We start from the raw sequence: 21530 nt of genomic DNA, 5'->3' as shown, positions 1-21530 counted from the left end.
GCCTCAGATGTACCTGCTCTGTTCTCTGCCATGGACTGTTGATGCACTTAGCCACTCTCATGTGCTGCCTCTGATGTCCCTGCTCTGTTATGGACACTGCCCTGTTGCTGTTCTGATACTGCATTGTGCCCTCTCATGTGCTGCCTCTGATGTACCCGTGCCTTGCCATGGACTGTTGATGCACTAAGCCCCTCTCATGTGCTGCCTCAGATGTACCTGCTCTGTTCTCTGCCATGGACTGTTGGTGTACTTAGCCCCTCTCATGTGCTGCCTCAGATGTACCTGCTCTGTTATGGACACTGCCCTGTTGCTGTTCTGATACTGCATTGTGCCCTCTCATGTGCTGCCTCTGATGTACCTGTGCCTTGCCATGGACTGCTGATGCACTTAGCCCCTCTCATGTGCTTCCTTTGATGTACCTGCTCTGTTCTCTGCAATGGACTGTTGATGCACTTAGCCCCTCTCATGTGCTGCCTCAGATGTACCTGCTCTGTTATGGGCACTGCCCTGTTGCTGTTCTGATGCTGCATTGTGCCCTCTCATGTGCTGTCTCTGATGTACCTGTGCCTTGCCATGGACTGTTGATGCACTTAGCCCCTCTCATGTGCTGCTCAGATGTACCTGCTCTGTTCTCTGCCATGGACTGTTGATTCACTTAGCCCCTCTCATGTGCTGCCTCAGATGTACCTGCTCTGTTCTCTGTCATGGACTGTTGATGCACTTAGCCCCTCTCATGTGCTGCCTCAGATGTACCTGCTCTGTTCTCTGCCATGGACTGTTGATGCACTTAGCCCCTCTCATGTGCTGCCTCAGATGTACCTGCTCTATTTTCTGCCATGTACTGTTGATGAACTTAGCCCCTCTCATATGCTGCCTCAGATGTACCTGCTCTTTTCTCTGCCATGGACTGTTGATACACTTAGCCGCTCTCATGTGCTGCCTCTGATGTACCTGTGCCTTGCCATGGACTGTTCATGCACTTAGCCCCTCTCATGTGCTGCCTCATATGTACCTGCTCTGTTCTCTGCCATGGACAGTTGATGCACTTAGCCCCTCTCATGTGCTGCCTCAGATGTACCTGCTCTGTTCTCTGCCATGGATTGTTGGTGCACTTAGCCCCTCTCATGTGCTGCCTCAGATGTACCTGCTCTGTTCTCTGCCATGGACTGTTGATGCACTTAGCCACTCTCATGTGCTGCCTCTGATGTCCCTGCTCTGTTATGGACACTGCCCTTTTGCTGTTCTGATACTGCATTGTGCCCTCTCATGTGCTGCCTCTGATGTACCTGTGCCATGCCATGGACTGTTGATGCACTTAGCCCCCCTCATGTGCTGCCTCAGATGTACCTGCGCTGTTCTCTGCCATGGACAGTTGATGCACTTAGCCCCTCTCATGTGCTGCCTCAGATGTACCTGCTCTGTTCTCTGCCATGGACTGTTGATGCACTTAGCCCCTCTCATGTGCTGCCTCATATGTACCTGCTCTGTTCTCTGCCATGGACAGTTGATGCACTTAGCCCCTCTCATGTGCTGCCTCAGATGTACCTGCTCTGTTCTCTGCCATGGACTGTTGATGCACTTAGCCCCTCTCATGTGCTGCCTCAGATGTACCTGCTCTGTTCTCTGTCATGGATTGTTGATGCACTTAGCCCCTCTCATGTGCTGCCTCAGATGTACCTGCTCTGTTCTCTGCCATGGACTGTTGATGCACTTAGCCACTCTCATGTGCTGCCTCTGATGTACCTGCTCTGTTATGGACACTGCCCTGTTGCAGTTCTGATACTGCATTGTGCCCTCTCGTGTGCTGCCTCAGATGTACCTGTGCCTTGCCATGGACTGTTGATGCACTTAGCCCCTCTCATGTGCTGCCTCAGATGTACCTGTTCTGTTCTCTGCCATGGACTGTTGAAGCACTTAGCTTCTCTCATGTGCTGCCTCTGATGTACCTGTTCTGTTCTCTGCCATGGACTGTTGAAGCACTTAGCCCCTCTTATGTGCTACCTCAGATGTACCTGATCTGTTCTCTGCCATGGACTGTTGATGCACTTAGCCCCTCTCATGTGCTGCCTCTGATGTACCTGCTCTGTTCTCTGCCATGTACTGTTGATGCACTTAGCCCCTCTCATGTGCTGCCTCAGATGTACCTACTCTGTTCTCTGCCATGGACTGTTGATGCACTTAGCCCCTCTCATGTGCTGCCTCTGATGTACCTGCTCTGTTATGGACACTGCCCTGTTGCTGTTCTGATACTGCATTGTGTCCTCTCATTTGCTGCCTCTGATGTACCTGTGCCTTGCCATGGACTGTTGATGCACTTAGCCCCTCTCATGTGCTGCCTCTGATGTACCTGCTCTGTTATGGACACTGCCCTGTTGCTGTTCTGATACTGCATTGTGCCCTCTCATGTGCTGCCTCTGATGTACATGTGCCTTGCCATGGACTGTTGATGCACTTAGCCCCTCTCATGTGCTGCCTCAGATGTACCTGCTCTGTTCTCTGCCATGGACTGTTGATGCACTTTGCCCCTCTCATGTGCTTCCTCTGATGTACCTGCTCTGTGCTCTGCCATGGACTGTTGATGCACTTAGCACCTCTCATGTGCTGCCTCTGATGTACCTGCTCTGTTCTCTGCCATGGACTGTTGATGCACTTAGCCCCTCTAATGTGCTGCCTCAGATGTACCTGCTCTGTTTTCTGCCATGGACTGTTGATGCACTTAGCCCCTCTCATGTGCTCCCTCAGATGTTCCTGCTCTGTTCTCTGCCATGGACTGTTGATGCACTTAGCCTCTCTAATGTGCTGCCTCTGATGTACCTGCTCTGTTATGGACACTGCCCTGTTGCTGTTCTGATACTGCATTGTGCCCTCTCATGTGCTGCCTCTGATGTACCTGTGCCTTGCCATGGACTGTTGATGCACTTAGCCCCTCTCATGTGCTGCCTCTGATGTACCTGCTCTGTTATGGACACTGCCCTGTTGCTGTTCTGATACTGCATTGTGCCCTCTCATGTGCTGCCTCTGATGTACCTGCTCTGTTCTCTGCCCTGGACTGTTGATGCACTTAGCCCCTCTAATGTGCTGCCTCAGATGTACCTGCTCTGTTTTCTGCCATGGACTGTTGATGCACTTAGCCCCTCTCATGTGCTCCCTCAGATGTTCCTGCTCTGTTCTCTGCCATGGACTGTTGATGCACTTAGCCTCTCTAATGTGCTGCCTCTGATGTACCTGCTCTGTTATGGACACTGCCCTGTTGCTGTTCTGATACTGCATTGTGCCCTCTCATGTGCTGCCTCTTATGTACCTGTGCCTTGCCATGGACTGTTGATGCACTTAGCCCCTCTCATGTGCTGCCTCAGATGTACCTGCTCTGTTATGGACACTGCCCTGTTGCTGTTCTGATACTGCATTGTGCCCTCTCATGTGCTGCCTCTGATGTACCCGTGCCTTGCCATGGACTGTTGATGCACTTAGCCCCTCTCATGTGCTGCCTCAGATGTACCTGCTCTGTTCTCTGCCATGGACTGTTGATGCACTTAGCCCCTCTCATGTGCTGCCTCAGATGTACCTGCTCTGTTATGGACACTTCCCTGTTGCTGTTCTGATGCTACATTGTGCCCTCTCATGTGCTGCCTCTGATGTACCTGTGCCTTGCCATGGACTGTTGATGCACTTAGCCCCTCTCATGTGCTGCCTCAGATGTACCTGCTCTGTTCTCTGCCATGGACTGTTGATTCACTTAGCCCCTCTCATGTGCTGCCTCAGATGTACCTGCTCTGTTCTCTGTCATGGACTGTTGATGCACTTAGCCCCTCTCATGTGCTGCCTCAGATGTACCTGCTCTGTTCTCTGCCATGGACTGTTGATGCACTTAGCCCCTCTCATGTGCTGCCTCAGATGTACCTGCTCTGTTTTCTGCCATGTACTGTTGATGAACGTAGCCCCTCTCATATGCTGCCTCAGATGTACCTGCTCTGTTCTCTGCCATGGACTGTTGATACACTTAGCCCCTCTCATGTGCTGCCTCTGATGTACCTGTGCCTTGCCATGGACTGTTGATGCACTTAGCCCCTCTCATGTGCTGCCTCATATGTACCTGCTCTTTTCTCTGCCATGGACAGTTGATGCACTTAGCCCCTCTCATGTGCTGCCTCAGATGTACCTGCTCTGTTCTCTGTCATGGACTGTTGATGCACTTAGCCCCTCTCATGTGCTGCCTCTGATGTCCCTGCTCTGTTATGGACACTGCCCTGTTGCTGTTCTGATACTGCATTGTGCCCTCTCATGTGCTGCCTCTGATGTACCTGTGCCATGCCATGGACTGTTGATGCACTTAGCCCCTCTCATGTGCTGCCTCAGATGTACCTGCTCTGTTCTCTGCCATGGACTGTTGATGCACTTAGCCCCTCTCATGTGCTGCCTCAGATGTACCTGCTCTGTTCTCTGTCATGGATTGTTGATGAACTTAGCCCCTCTCATGTGCTGCCTCAGATGTACCTGCTCTGTTCTCTGCCATGGACTGTTGATGCACTTAGCCACTCTCATGTGCTGCCTCTGATGTACCTGCTCTGTTATGGATACTGCCCTGTTGCTGTTCTGATACTGCATTGTGCCCTCTCATATGCTGCCTCTGATGTACCTGTGCCATGCCATGGACTGTTGATGCACTTAGCCCCTCTCATGTGCTGCCTCAGATGTACCTGCTCTGTTCTCTGCCATGGACTGTTGATGCACTTAACCCCTCTCATGTGCTGCCTCTGATGTACCTGCTCTGTTATGGACACTGCCCTGTTGCTGTTCTGGTACTGCTTTGTGCCCTCTCATGTGCTGCCTCAGATGTACCTGCTCTGTTATGGACACTGCCCTGTTGCTGTTCTGATACTGCATTGTGCCCTCTCATGTGCTACCTCAGATGTACCTGCTCTGTTCTACCCAGTGCCCATGCTCTTGGCTACTCTAGGATTATACCCCTATTATGTTTAATAAAGCAAGTCAATCGTCTGTAGTGGTTTGTCGTTGTCATTCCTGGTTGTCTACTTGAATTGTTGATATATTGGTGCTATCGTAAATGCTGTTTCTCCAACATGACACTCCCCCCCCAATGTCACGGCCCAGGTAGGTACTCCCCTTCCGACAGCAATTGGTGTGTTGGCGTACCTGCGTCGTCGTCGGTGATGGGCCATGACTTGCTGGTGGTGGAGCACGAAGAGTATCGGAAATGCGTGCAGTGCTGGGTCCATGACGGCGATCTGATTGTGGTGGGTATCTGTGCAATGTGTTGTATCTCCGCTGTGGTGAATCCGCCGTGTTCAGGCAGGTTGTTTTTCCGCCATTGTGATTTAGAGGACGGTCGGAGACGTCATTCCGTACGGCGGTGTCTCTGGTTTGGTAACATTTGCCGCGGGGTCGGGTGTAGTTCCGCGGCGGTGCGTGCTCTTCCGCCGTGTACGGACATTTGACAGTGTTTCCCATCCTAATATGGCGGACTGAGTGTCCACGGCAGGCGGACTGGAAAAAGGCACTTTCCGCCTACTCCAGGCCGGCGGTCGTCCTTCCGTCCGCCATCGTAATCGACCCCATAGTGTATCTAGTAATAGTTTCCTATCATAAGTAAACCCCTCCCCCCCCCGGGACTAACTAGGCCTGCTACAAGGATCCCGAGAACCAGTGGGTTGTGATCTGTCTTGGTTGGTGTGCTCTGTTTTTTTTTTACTGTCTTGACCGTGCCCTATATTCTCATGCCAGTGCCATCTGGTTGAGGTGAATGATTCTCATCCAAGCTGCTCATGCCACTTAATATACTATCCAGCGAGTTCTCCCTCGTGTAGTGCCAGGTTGAATCTGATTCTTCTTCCCAGAGAGATTTGAATAATCAGACAGTGAAAATAATCTGTCACCAGAATCTCCTACAGCCTTTCCGAACACTGTTGGGCGTTGCTCTTCCCTCTGTACTTTCTTAGCTGAACCGCCATTTTTATTAACCTGCTGAGTAACCTCAGAGACAATAGGTGCTGTAGATCCCTGTTTTTGGCCAGCGGTGCTCTCTTCATTCCCCTCTCAAATCTTAGCAAGGTGGGGAGTCTGAATTGTTACAGATATATCAGTATGCACTGTTACCAATCAATAACACCCTCTGCACAACCCGTGGCAACTCCCTCAGCCATTATCACACACTTGGTACTCACATCATAGGGAGTTCTTTAGAGGTCCTGGGCAGGGAGTTGACTGCACAATTCATGCTTTCTTTAAAAACTTCACCATTGCTCCCTCTGGCTTCAAAGTTGCAGCTTATTTTCCAGCCCCCGGTTTCCATTTGACTCTTCCTCATCATCACCTAATTTTCTCAAAACACTTTGGCTCGGTGAACCTGCATCCACACTGGGTGCTCGTCTGATGCCTCGGCCCCCAGTGATTTTAAAGATTTAGGCAGCATCTCTAATATCCTGTGTCTCAGAGGGGAACGTCCCGCTTTCAAGGAATCTCAGCGTGCTTGCTCTGAGAACAAGCAGCTAGGCAAATTGTTAGAGGGGTGTAGGGCACCTTGCCACTTGTTGTTTGGTAACTTGCGGGCTGCGAGAGAGCTAAAGCAGAGCGTACAACAGCCAGCCTCCCGGCATGCTCCAGCTCCATATCGGGTATGGGGCAGTCAGCCGAGAGGAACCCAGACCCAGAGGAGGGCTGATCGACAGTGATCACATGGCCGCCATCATCCTTTCTCTCATGTCTTGCAATACATCTATCACTTCTATCTCTGTTATTTCTGGGTGGTGGTTCTGCTTTATCACATTAATTACAAAAACATTTCTAGTTGTAGCCCTCCCGTAACAACCATTAGTATAGTATTTTGTATATTTCCAATGTATATTTTGGGTGCTGGTGCTATCCCATGTACGAGAATAATGATATGCCTTACTGGGAGGTGATGCGCACGGCTATTTCTGACATTGTATCTGCAAATGTTAGAAGTGCATATTTATTACTAAGCTTTTAAAATGTTTCGAATTTACAGTTAACAGTTTTAATTGTAATAACAGTTTACTTGTCATACGTCTGCTGTCTAACTTGCTGATTTCTTTCTTTTTGTGTTTCATCAAGAAGTTGATAAATTGGTGCTTTTTCTGTTGAATAGAGAAGGTATGTTTTAATTTAATATGTGAAACAATAGTTATATTAGTTTTAGAGGTGATTGGTTCTTAGTTTAGTTTGAACTCTTATGGGTTATGAGTTCTTTAAGTTTTAATTATGTTTATTAACATTTTCAGTCTGATTGTCAATTTTGTAATTTTGAACTGGTGTTTTAGGTCTTCTGGACGCTGTTGTTCCATGTTTTCTTCTAGTGGTACACAAAGTTTGGTAATATAAAGAAAAAAAATGTTTGTAGGGTATTATAAAATAAGCTTTAGTGAAATAGTTTGGTTGCATTTTTATTTAATGGGTGCATTTTATGAGCTTCCTCATGTAGGTGGTCCGTTTTAGGTAGGTTAGCTCTTGCAGCTTGAATGTAGAATTTAGTGCAGTGTTGATGACTTCCAGATGTGACACATTTCCTACCAATTTTTGTGCTTTTTTGCGTCCATTTTTATTAGGGCTCGGGGCGGAGCTCCGAGATCCTAATGTTAAAGAAAAAAAAAAAAGTTTCTTTAGGGCTCGGGAAAGACACATTCCTTAGTGCGCAAGGTTTTTTTTATTATCTGAATGGTGATTGGTCCTCGCGGTAATGTATTTTTAGTAGTCTTGATGCGATTGGGCAGATGTAATTGTCGGGCGCCATTTTGGGCATTTTCTCTGCGGTTACGTGCTCGGCAGTGCATTAATTTTAATCAGGAGCTGTCAGGGTGGCCGTGTAATGCATTCCAGATGGTGTGCTCGCGTTCACCATAGAGCAGTGCGTTTGTCGGGCGCGCGTCCTCCTCACGTGCACACAGACGGAGACCGCGCAGAAGGAGCCACGGGGGTGCGAGACGGGGAGCGAGACGGGGAGCGACAGAGGCAGAGTGTGGTGATGGAGCATCATGTGTACCCGTCCTACAGCACCCGCAGCCTGGTCTGGGAGGAACTGGTGGGTGTCCTTGTCTGCATGGGTGTCACATGCTAGTTCAACTTTACCCCACTCTGGGCCACTCCCTCCCCCGCCACTCCTCCATCTTACCCAGCGCGAGGGCACTCCCTTCTGGGGCATCTCATGGGCACCTTTCATCGTGCCACGCATGCTTTGGAGAAGTGTGGCTCACTGGTTAGAGGAGGCAGACCTGGAAGCAAGAGGTCAGCCCGGGACCAGGGTTCAATTCCCGGCTCGGCGGGGTCTTGAGTCCTAAAATGTCCATGGACTCGACAATTCTCGCTCCGGTGCCTACTTGATTCACGGGTTCACGCTCTGCGACTCTGGGCAATAGCTTGCTTAATCTCCACAACGGCCCCTCGCGGCGGGATGCCTGGCTTTCACCTTGCGGATACCCTGCCGGGGTTATCTCACAGGGGAATACCAGGACGGGTTCCCTAAGCAAGCGCTTAGAAACCGCTTGGTGATTTGCGCTATATAAATTCCTGTACATTTACATGCACTCTTCACGTTTTACCAACTCTCTTTTTCTCGACTCTCTCATCTTTGTGTGTTCTTTTTATTTTCACTTTTCTTACATCAAACAATAGCATTCCAGAATTCCTACAGCGCATTGACGTGAGGTGGTACCTGTGACTCCTCTATTACCTTGGCACGTGTGGCGGTGTGTTTGTCTTGTTGTGCAGATTAAAGGAAGCTGGTTGGTATGTCACAGACAAGGAAGACAGAAGGACAATTCATTGACCAGAATTTGTTTGGCAATGGGAGCGTGAAAGGAGGGGGGTTAAATTGGGGAGAGAAAATGCCCTGTAAATAATCTTCCGGTGTGCCAAGATGAAAGCGTGCGCTCATTTTCGGGGTGCGGCGGCTGTCAGCGTTTGAGAGTTGGAATGGGGTTCCTTGTCGCTCAGAATGTGTATTGGAATGTTGTTTCAACTTCTGTGGGCAGCATTTCTGCATGGATGAGACTGTGCCATTCCTAGTGGGTGAAGCAGGGGTTGCCTGGTGAATGGCTTCAAGTGATGTCCCCAATGCCTTGAGACACTGGTAGATCATGTTCTGTGACGCGGCAGCTGAATGTGCTTTAAATTGTCAATGGGATGCCGTGGCCTGTGACGTCACAGTACACTACACGGGGCTCACTGCGACCGGCTCCCATGCTTTCGGATGTCACTGGTAGGCGCTGATCTGTGAACTCTGCCCCCTGTGCTTTGGGACGTTCCTCTGTGACGTCACGGTACATGCAGCCCTCTGCCCCCTGTGCTTTGAGACGTTCCTCTGTGACGTCACGGTACATGCAGCCCTCTGCCTCCTGTGCTTGGTCTTGGACGTTCTTATGTGACGTCAAGGTACATGCAGCCCTCTGCCTCCTGTGCTTTGTTTAGGACGTTCTTCTGTGATGTAACGGTACATGTAGCCCTCTGCCTCCTGTGCTTTGTCTTGGGCGTTCTTCTGTGACGTCACGGTACATGCAGCCCTCTGCCTCCTGTGCTTTGTCTTGGACGTTCTTCTGTGACGTCACGGTACATGCAGCCCTCTGCCTCCTGTGCTTTGTCTTGGGCGTTCTTCTGTGACGTCACGGTACATGCAGCCCTCCTGCTCGTGTGATGTGGGACACCGCTGGGATACCTTATTTTATGTCGTGCTATTATAGGCCTTAGACTCTTTGCTTTGGGAATCACTGATAGAAGGTTTACCTATTAGAAGTGGCCAAGCCGCGAAATCCATAGGTAGTATTACGCAAGAGCTTGGACCTAAATGCCACATTTACAATGGCATTAGCTCAAACTCAAATAAATCCGAGCCCGATTGCATTTCTAATGCTTGTTTAAATAGTTAGGAAGAGTTCTATTGAAGGCTTTGCTTTACATTTAATTTTATTGGTTAGTTTTAGTGTAGTTTGAATTTATTGGGCAGTTTGTGCCTCTTTTGGTTGACCCTAATTAGGGATAATGTTTAGCTATAATATATTTTTGTATATATTATTGTTATTTATTTTAAGTCTATATAAATTTATATTATTTTTTAAATAATGTATCTTTATATAAGTTGGTTATTTAGTAAATATGGTTTTATATATCATTATAGTAACTTCTTTTGAGTTTATGTGATTATTGGAATATGTAAAAATATATTTAGATTTTTTTGTGCTTATTATTATTATTAGTGGGAGATACATTTAAAAAAAATATTTTGTAAATATAATTTTTTTGTGTATATTGTTGTAATTATTATTTTTGCTTTTTTGTGTATTGTTAATGTGTAAAGAATATTTTGGGATACTTTATATTTGTGTTCAATATTATGATAGTTTAGATATTAAAACAAATGTGGTCCTGTTTCACTTTTGTGTAAGTTTACAAGTGTTTGCAACTAGTACTATTTTACCAGTAGTATCTTTATGAATGCAGAGTCTCCGTTTAAGTGTGGAGACTCCGCAGTCCCAAATATACTACTAGTAAAATACCTTTGTGAATAGTAAACACTCATAAACATTCACAAAAGTGTAAGTTTACCTTTGTGAATCAAAACCAATGTTTTTATTATTGATATCATTTTCGTTTGTGTTTCCTGTTTGTGTAGAGGTTGACCATATTTTGGTAAACAATGTTTGTTTGGCGATATTGTGGCGAATGTTTTGGTGGTCGATATTGTATCTTATAACTGTAATCATCATCAGGTCCTCCAGCATATTTGAATAACGGTCCATTAACTGTACGTTACATTCCATTTACTATACCCACACCTACTACTCAGCTAGTGGAAAATGAGGTATTGACAGTTCTTTATATTTCATGCATTAGAGCCTCATCTGCAGTTTGGGGTATTTCTCTTTGGACTCAAGTCCTCTCTTTTGCCCTTCATAGAGGTCTTAGCTCCCTTGGATAGAGTTTTATTATAACAAAGGTTGGTAAGACCCATCCATTTTTCTAGACTGGCTCATCTGATACACGCATCAAGGGACTAAGCAATTACCTCTTCAAGACATTTTTAGAGGCTATGGTTGGAACTTAGAGCATACCGTGCATGACCAAAGAAATTGGGATGTATGTCATTACATCGCATTGTAATACCACACATACCATTACAACGCGGGTATTACAACGTGATGTCAATGACATCGCATGCCATTACATCGCATACTTTTACCACGAGTATGCTTTTACCACGCATGCCATTACAACGCAAAGGCATGCGTGGTAAAGCTATACTTATGGTAAAAGTGTGCACGGTAAGTTACATCCCTGTCCCTACACAACAAACTACTCCCACCCCTACACTACTCCAACCCAAAAACACTACCACACTACTACACTACCCACACTACTTTTATTTATTTATTTATTTTTAATATTTATAGAGCGCTGCATATACCCTTGGGCGTCTTGGCGCTGATAGATCATTTGTTTGCATACGGAAAGTAAGTTTATGAACCGGTTGATTAAGGCGGACTGTAAAGGGAGAGACACTAGCCAAAGCCACTACTACACTACCCACACTACTCCCACCCTTACACTACCCTAAAACCTAAAACACTACTACGCTACCCACACTACTCCCACCCCTACACTACCCTAAACCCTAAAACACTACCACGCTACCCACACTACTCCCACCCCATCACTACCCTAAACCCTAAAACACTACTACGCTACCCACACTACTCCCACCCCTACACTACCCTAAACCCTAAAACACTACTACACCACCCACACTACTCCCACCCCTACACTACCCTAAACCCTAAAACACTACTAAACCACCCACACTACTCCCACCCCTACACTACCCTAAATCCTAAAACACTACTACGCTACCCACACTACTCCCACCCCTACACTACCCTAAACCCTAAAACACTACTACGCTACCCACACTACTCCCACCCCTACACTACCCTAAACCCTAAAACACTACTACGCTACCCACACTACTCCGACCCCTACACTACCCTAAACCCTAAAACACTACTTCGCTACCCACACTAATCTCACCCCCACACTACCCTAAACCCTAAAACACTACTAGGCTACGCACACTACTCCCACCCCTACACTACCCCAAACCCTAAAACACTACTACGCTACCCACACTACTCACACCCCTACACTACCCTAAACCCTAATACACTACAATAAACAAACACTACAACACTGCCCTACCCTAAAACCTAAATCACTACACTACATAAACACTACACTACCCTCCCTAATACACTACACTAAATAAACACAACACTACCCTCCCTAATACACTACACTAAATAAACACAACACCACAACACACATTAAAACGTTTTAAAAAAAACACACACGACCATTACCACACTACTTTTAAACTACCCTAAACCCTACATAAGTAACCCCCACCCCAACCACAAACCCCCTTACCTCTCTCCTCTCCAGCGTCGCCTACGGATCCTGCTTCCTCCTTCCTGCTTGCTTCACGTCGTTGTGAGGAAACAGCCTAAGTTTCCTCACAACGACGTGAATAGCCGCCCCCGCCGCCGCTATTACACATTACATCGCATGCGTTGTAAAAACGCATGCGATGTAATGGTATGCGTGGTTTTACCACGCGTTGTAACATCGCATGCGTTGTAATGCATGCGATGTAAAAGCAACGCGTGCTAAAACCCGCGTTGTAATGGCTGTTCCCCAAGGAATTGTGCATGGCAGAAGGTTAAGCTTGTCAGGCTTTAATAGCATAAAGAGGTGAGCTGTGTGTTGATGAAACCTAAATCCTGTTCTCAGAGACTCATGGACATGGATGGCTGTGTCAATATGTTCTGTGGACGTAGTGATTAGATACATGGGATTGTGAAGAATACCATCTAACGGGCCAATTATGATGCTGGTGGAACATGCATCCGAATGGCATAGTTGCGGATGTGGGCCCGTTCGACAAGGAGTCAGAGATCCCGCTTCTAGATTATGATATGACCGCCACGTTGGCTGTTGGATCCTGTATTTTTTCCCATTGCGTCTTGTATCGCAGTTCGCAGCACAAGATGCAATGGAAAAAAGTTTAAACATCCCTGCACCGTGTGGGAGGTGGGATGTTTAGAGGTGCACCACAGGTGCCCCCAATCCTCATAGTAGAGGGCCAGCGGGGAAGTGGGTCCTGCTCGGGCCCCCAAAGTCACTTTCCACCTTACTTTCCATTGCAGGCAGACCACCATGACAGGAAAGGCGGAAAGTGAAATTATAATTCTGACTGCAAAGTCAAAGGTGGCTCCACTGCCATTTGTAGATAGCATTTCCGAGCGCCACGCTGACGGGCTCCCTGAGCTCGTTGGAAGCAGAGCCGTATTCCCCACAGGTTTCCCTATGACCACAAGTACTGTAATATGACAGCTGGACGGGAAACTCTGATGTCTGGCGGAAAGCCTCTGATGATCTGTCGAATGGCTTTCCACCCAACATCACAATGAGGCCCTAGGTTTGATGCTTCCTGGGCATAGCTAAAGCCTGTGCACAGTGGGCTCTGAAGCAACGGAGGTGAAAGGGATGATTATAGGCCATGTCCTACATCTAGAAGCTACTAGACATGGTCTAAAATCTGTACATGTGTAAGACACAATGTGGTGTGGAGAGTATGGCTAAAGGTCATACCCTTGATCAGAGCCTACTGGGCATGGCTAACAGTTGTGCTCACTGGGCTCCATGGTCAGAAGTTTAGATACAGAGCAAAGCTGAAAACCCAGAATCTGCTGGCAGGCCGCTGCCAACAACCTTGTTCATCTGCTCTCTGTAAATGGGTCCAGAGGGCAGTCTTAGGATAGGCATTATGCCCAGACCTCAGGGGCACCACAGAGGGACTGGGCACACTGCAAGTCTGATAGTCATGGAATTCACCCAGAGGTGCCTGGGGATAGCAAAGGTCTATTTCTAGTGCAGCTGTAATGTGGTGCATCATTGCAAATACCACATTACACATTCAGAACCTGTTGGCGTGCCTGAAGGCCAAGGTCAGTGGGGACAGTGGGCAGGGCGACAGGTTCAACGCTTGCAAGTCCCTGCTTTGTACCTGGATCCTGTCAGAAACATCAGAGGGCTATGTTGCAGCAGGAAAAAGGGGGTATGGTATGACTGAATGACAAGTTGGTGCCCAGAGCCTACTGGACGTGGAAGAAGGCAATGCCCAGTACACTCTACAGGATGTGACAGGGCACTTGACTCAACAGAAATCAGTGTCCTGTGACAGGAGCCAACTAGGTATTGCTAAAGATACTGTAAAGAGGATATCAGGAGAATACCTGGGGTAGCCAAAGGCAACCTCCTCGACCCAAGCCCTACAGGTACTGCCAAAGACTATGCTCTAGAGCATGAGTGTAGGGGTGGTTGAAGGCATTATATTTTACCTAGAGCCCATAAGCACGGCAAAGGTCATGCCTAATTACTTTAACGGGCAATGTGGGAGAGGTTGTAGCCTGACGGCTATAGTGGTCGGCTTCGAAGCTTAGGGAACTGGGTTTGAGTCTCAGCAAGGGACTCTCAACATCCTGTGATTCTGGGCAAATTACTTAATCTCCCCATTCCTAAGAAAATGAATGTAATGCAACAGGTGCTCATGTAAAGTGCTCTGATACCTTCAGGTCAAATTTACGTTATATATAAAGCTCCTCTGTTTTGGCAACACTGTGCCTCATTGACTTCCAGGGTGGGGAGGCTTGTAGTAACCCTAGAAGAATGTATATAAAGTATTTGAGTCAAGAGAAGGGCCATGGGTATATCTGAAATACTGGTTAGTTATTCCCCGTAGCGTGGCCTGGAGGAAAAAACGAGCATTTATCAGGGATCCTGGGTTCCTGTTAGGGAAGAAAAGATCGTAATTGGCTCAGCACTCCTCCGTCAATGACACCTACTCGTACCTGGGCGAACCGCATATTAGTCTGTCTTTAGCCGGATGCTGTTTAAATACTGGCAGGAAAAAGCCCAGTCACGCTCTTATGCGAGTAAAGACCAGACTGCGGTTGTAAAAAAATGGCTGCCTCGTTTCAGAACTTTGTCCACACCATTTTGGGGAGGATCATTTTCAGAGTTGGAAATTAATTTTTAAATTAAATGCGTGGCATTGTAAAACTGGGGATGAGTAAATAATAATGTTTTTTCAGCATTTTTTGAGGTGATTACTGCAACTGAAAAAAGACTATGACAAAAAAAGAGAACTTGAAAAAAGACCATGAACCAAGGTTCATGGCCATTTTATTATTGGCAAGGTTCGGGCGCCATATATGAAGTAGAGACCTGAATTGGCCCACCTCCAATATTTAGTTAAAAGATTATCAATTGAGGTGTGGTTAGTGTGGTGGCAACCTGAGAGGAGAAACTACTTTAAGGCCTATGTTTGATGGAGAGGCTGTAGGATTTAGACTGTTGCTGTTGTGTGGTTGTGGATGCGGTCGTTCAGTAATTGCATGTTCCTTGCATCATGCCAGTGTAAGTAAGTAAGTAAGTGGTGATTAGGATAGGGCAGAGTTTTCCCTAGAAAAATAAGCAGGTTTTTTCTGGACGAAGGTATTCTCATGCAATGCTTGCCTGCAACCGAAGTGCTGGGAAGATTAGTCTCAGGGATTGAATTTATCATCAAATAATGTTCCATATTCAATGAAAAGAGTAATAGGTTCTGCAGGCTATCTTTAACTAGTTGAAGATCCTGCTGGTGGTCAGCCAACTTATCTTCTATGGAGATCAGACTAGGGATAGCTAGTGGAAGCGGCCCCTCTGTGACAGTGGTTGAGGGGGGAGTTGGGAGTCCCCATGGGTGAGGAGGCAGTGGAATTGAGACACTGCAGTTGCGGGCTCAAGGAAGGTGTACTGGGGAAAGCGCGTGGGTGAAGAGTAGGAAGAGTTAACCTGTTAGCTGTCACTGCCTGATAGTAATGTTGAAAGGAAGAGGACCCCGGGGGTACTGGGGAGGGGTGAGAACTATGTGGGGGCGAGGCAAGATTCGGTGTCAGGAAGTTGTTAGAGCTGCAGTTTTCCCTATTATTATATGTACCGACTTCAGGCAGGTTCTTTCTTATTCAGACTCATGAGAGTAAAGGGGCGGGCCAAACTCCTAAATTGGTGTTCAGACTGGTAATATTGCATATAGTAGATCCTGGACCTTCATCATTTTGAGCTCGTAGTTTTCAGAGGGTTGAGTGTTCGAGGTCTGATGAGATGGGGTAGCGACGATTGCAGCAGTATAGTTGGACGATGTGACAGGCAGCAGCAGAGCTGAGGGAGGGATTTGATTCAGAGAATTAACCTGCCTAATATTATCCAAAGTATTTACAATCCTCATAAAGACATTGTCAAACTGGTTGAGTTTTCTGTCAGATGCTTGAACAAGGATGATTCCAATCTCTGCATTGAAGTCAGGTGAGGGTATTAAGATTACCCGAAATCCATGAGGAGTTTTCTTCATTAGTTTGGAACAAAACATTGAGGTTAAGACATTTCTCCATTGTGCTCTTCTGTTACTGAAGACGATGAGGTAATTAATCACCACTCCCTTAGACTTGCAGAAATAGGGGTCACATACTAAAGTTTAAGGGAACCTTTTGAGTACATTATGTTTGAAACTTTTCGCAGCTTTCTTAGAAAGGTTTGGAAGGTAGAGGATATTAGAAGAGTTCCGCCCTACTTGCGATAACAGGTTAGCCATACAGTATGCATTCGTTGATGCCATGGTGGGAATGTACACAGTGAGGTTGCTAGAATGCAGATCATAATATAGACACAGCTTCTTGTGGTGAAGACCAGGTTAGCAACTACTATCTGTCTGATTCAAAAAAGGAAGTGAGATAGGTAAACTAGTAAGTGATTAGGTAGTGATTAGAGCAAGTGTATTTGAAAGTAAGTTTTGATGGGAAATCTGGGGAAGGATTTACCACTACAGAGTGTAATGAACTTTAATACTTTTTTCTACATGTTACCATGATTAGATCTCTTTCTAAGTGATGGGTATCTCCACTTACATTAGAGTAACATTACACTCATAAATCCCGATTTAGGAGGCTTCGCCCCTTGATTTGAGAGAGGGGTGGAGATATGTGAGTGTACACCTAGGTGTGAATCTATACTCAGAAATAATGAATAGTAAAAATGTGCGGAGTTATACCCAGCTGTAGTAGTAAATATACACATGAGTAAATATATACATGTATATTTACCTTTGCATATTAGGTCCTATGCATTTTGAATGCAAACATGTCAGAAATCCTGTATTCAGCTCTGTAACTGTGCCCTTATAAGATACTAATGAAAGAGAAAATTGAATAATCAAATTATTTTCATAAAAGATGAAAACACATTTTGTCGTGCTGATAAACACTTACCAAATCAATTTGGCATTGTCTCAACAAATAGTGTATATACATTGAAGTGAGAATTCATAAATAGAAACCAACAGAGGCCTAAAGAATACACCATAGCCCCCCTCAAGAAGAATAACAACACACACGCCAAGAAAGCCAGATGGTTTACCACTGAGCTTCGAGAGTCCAGATGCAGATGCCACCACCTCAAAAAGGCCTGGAGGAATTCCAAATCCACAGAAGACCACAACAACTTCAGAGCCGCCACAAACGCCCACCACCAACTCATCAGAAATATGAGAACAACAGCGATTGAAGACAGAATCTCCACACACACGCACAACAGCAAAGAACTCTTCAGCATCATCAAGGAGTTTGCCCAACCCACCAGCTAGGCTACTGACATTCCTCCCTCACAAGACCTCTGCAACAAACTCAGCACCTTCTTCCACCACAAAATCAAGAACATTTACGACAACTTCAACGAAGACAACCAATACACAGAACCCTCACCAGCCACCCCAACACCCTGAAGCCAATGATTGACAGCTGGATAGCCCTCACCACCGATGACACACTGAAGATGATGAAAACAATCCACTCCGGGGCCCCCCCACAGACCCCGGCCCCCACCACATCTTCACCATATCACACCCATACTTCGCCACACCATCAACTGCTCCCTGGCGAATGGCTCCTTCTCCAACGACTGGAACCACGCCAAGACCACCCCCTCCTGAAGAAGCCCTCGGCGGACTCCACCAACCTCAAAATCTACAGACCCATCTCCCTGCTCCCATTCCCAGCGAAGTCATTGAGAAAGCCATAAACAGCCAACTCGCCACCTTCATCGAAAAGCACAACATCCTCGACTTCACTTCCAATCCGGCTTCAGAAAAAACGACAGCACAGAAACCGTCCTCTTTGCCGCAATAGACGACATCCATTCCCTTCTGGACAGAAGAGAAACAGTAGCCCTCATCCTCCTCGATCTCTCAGTGGCCCTCGACACAGTCTACCATCGTACCATAACATGCAGACTCCACGACGCAGGGATCCCAGACAAGGCCCTCGACTGGTTCCACTCTTTCCTCTCCGGCAGAACGCAGCGGGTCAGACTCCCTCCTTACCTCTCGAACCCTACACCAACCACCTGCAGATTCCCCAGGGGTCCACCCTCAGCCCCACGCTCTTCAACATCTACATGGGTCCGCTCGCCCCCATTGTCAGAACCCACGGACTCAACATTGTTTCATATGCAGACGACACCCAACACATCCTCTCCCTATCCAACAAACCCAACGCAGCCAAACACAACTTTCAGGAAGGCATGGAAGCTGTTGACAAATGGATGAAAAGCAGCTGCCTACAACTCAACACTGACAAAACAGAAGTACTCATCATGGGCCCACACCCCGATGCCTGGAATGACACCTGGTGGCCCCCCGGCCTCGGAAGCCGACTCACCCCCACGTACCATGCACGCAACCTTGGAATCATCCTGGACTCCGAGCTCAAAATGAACTGCCAGATCAACTCAGTTGCATCCTCCTGCTTTAACACCCTCCGCCTCCTACATAAGACCTTCAAATGGATCCGCCTTAAGCACAGAAAGACCGTCACTCATGCCCTCGTCACCAGCAGACTCGACTACGCAATGCACTCTACGCCAAAATATACAAAAACCTCACCCACAAGCTACAAAACATCCAGAACGCTGCTGCAAGATTGGTCCTCAACCTAACAAGACAATGCCATATCTCCCAGCACCTGCGCACACTCCACTGGCTCCCCATCGAGGCTAGAATCACCTTTAAGATTTTCACCCATGTACACAAAGCCCTCCACAACCCCAGACCAGCATACCAGAACAGCCAACTCAAATTCCGCGCACCGCAAAGGACCCTACGATCAGCCCAGCTCTCCTATACCGGGATCCACCGCACCAGAAAGACCAGATAGGGAGTTCGCTCATACTCCTTCCTCGCGACCAGAGCCTGGAACGCCCTACCGCTCCACCTCAGACAGCAAACATCACTCCCCATCTTCACGAGAAACCAAAAACTGGGCTCTTCGACAGACCTCCTTCTTGATGGACTGGAACCTGCACCTCCCCTCCTCCCCAGTGCCTTGAGACCCTTACGGTGAGTAGTCACGCTTAACAAACACATGATTGATTGATTGATTGAAAGAATAGTGGGCTTATTCACAAGCCCCTTGTGTCACTTTTTCCTATGTTAAAAGTGACAAACTGGTGGTGCAAGGGACTTGCAAATCAGCCCCTAGGTCCATACACATGCCCGTTTATAGAATTGCTACATCTCTCACAGAACACAACACAGTCGGACTGTCAATTAAAGCTATTCAGAAATGTTGTTTTTTCCATAAATATACAGTAGCTATCCTAGTAATTTAGTTGTGCTATTTAAAGTGAAGGCTATGTTGGCTAAACCTAATACAGTAGTATGCTTGATTGCTCCTTAGCAGCTTACTGAATAGCTTGCGGATGCGTTTATTTTTAATCTTCTGAATTTAGAGGTTCCTGTGCAGTGACTGCGTTATTTTGGAAGAAAGAATCTGCCCTATGAAAATGTTTTTCAATACAATAATTAAATACAGCAAATGCATGAATATTTTACAGTCTGTGAAGTTTTAATTGGTCTGTTTTCATTACAGAGTTGGCACTGCTTTTTATTCATCTGTTTATAAATTTCCTCTTAGCACAATTGACTATGGCATCCTGCCTACTTTTGAATTTATTTCATGCATTTTCTTTATGGACTTTATGTTTAGGCAATTATACATTCGAGTGTGATAATTCTTTTTAATGCTTAAATAGCGTGGATATATTCCTTACTTTCATATCAGCATTCAAATGTGTTCCTTTGTTTGCCTTTGAATAGTAAAGTTCCTGCATTGCATATTCATAAGCTGTACACATGGGAAGAAAAAAAGAGATGCTGTACTGTTCTCTGAAGCAAATACTTTAAAATATGTATAGTGAAGTAAATGAGAAAATTATCTACAAATCTTTTAAATACATTGAAAATAAGACTAGAGATGTGGGCAGGAAAAATCACCCGGAACTCTGGTCTATAGAACTGTAGAGAAGCAGAGCGCAGAATATAAATATGGGTTTCCTTTGTGGAACTGTGTATGAAATGCAAATGGGGGGTTTATCCTAACTGCTGCACTAGGACACATTGATGGTTTTTTTTTTACTTCTAATCAAATATACCTGTCATATATCTCAGATCACCTTGTCAAAGTTATTATTATTTTTAGTCTCAATGTCTAAATCATATCACCTCATGCTTTTACTTTTAAGGCATATCTCTTGCTGTCTCGATATCCCTCAATATCCCTCTCAGGCCTCCCGAAAGATGACAATTCCAGATCACCTGTGTATGCGGTTCAGTCCAGAAAAATGTTACTGTATCTTCGCGATCGCCCTGGATTTGTCTCGTATTCTCAAGGTTTGGGATGTCCTGGTCCATAGAATGGGAGAACTGGTGTTTCTTACGAGAGTGCCAAGATTGGAATGATCCTACGTTTGCAGAGAACATTGGGGCATATTACCAAGGCCTTATCGCCGCTTTAGCGGGAATTTTTCCCGCTAAAGCGGCGATAATTTTATTGCCCTATTACCTAGCTGTCGCTAACACCAGTTAGCGACAGCTAGTAGGAGATAGCGATCATCTTGGGGCCCACATTGCATGTCAGCGATATTTATCGCTAATGACATGCAAAGTGGGCGTGCCAAGATGTTAGCGACTGGAAAGAGTCGCTAACATCGCTATCTCCTATTACCTACTTTTGGAAATAATTGCGCTAAGCGCGATTATCTCCAAAAGCTAACGCCTGCCCTGAGCAGTTCTTAGCCATGTTATCCATTGGTAGGTGGATAACATGGCTAAGAGCATTTGCTCGGTAAAGCATGAATATCGCGGATTTTTCAGCGATATTCATGCTTTTCGGCCGATTTTTACCGCGTTTGAGATAAACCTTGATAATATCAAGGTATCTCAGCTGTAAAAATCGTCGGAGCGCGGCGATATGATTATAGCCGCTAACCATGCATAGCGATAATTATCGTTATTGCTTGGTAATATGCCCCATTGACCTGTCTCCCAAAGCCTTAAAGTAGCTCATTTAGCCGTTTTGAGC

The sequence above is a fragment of the Lissotriton helveticus genome, chromosome 2_1, assembly GCF_964261635.1.
Source record: "Lissotriton helveticus chromosome 2_1, aLisHel1.1, whole genome shotgun sequence".
Lineage (NCBI taxonomy): Eukaryota > Metazoa > Chordata > Amphibia > Caudata > Salamandridae > Lissotriton > Lissotriton helveticus.
The sequence above is the reverse complement of the archived record's forward strand: the minus strand, read 5'-3'. Positions refer to the sequence as shown.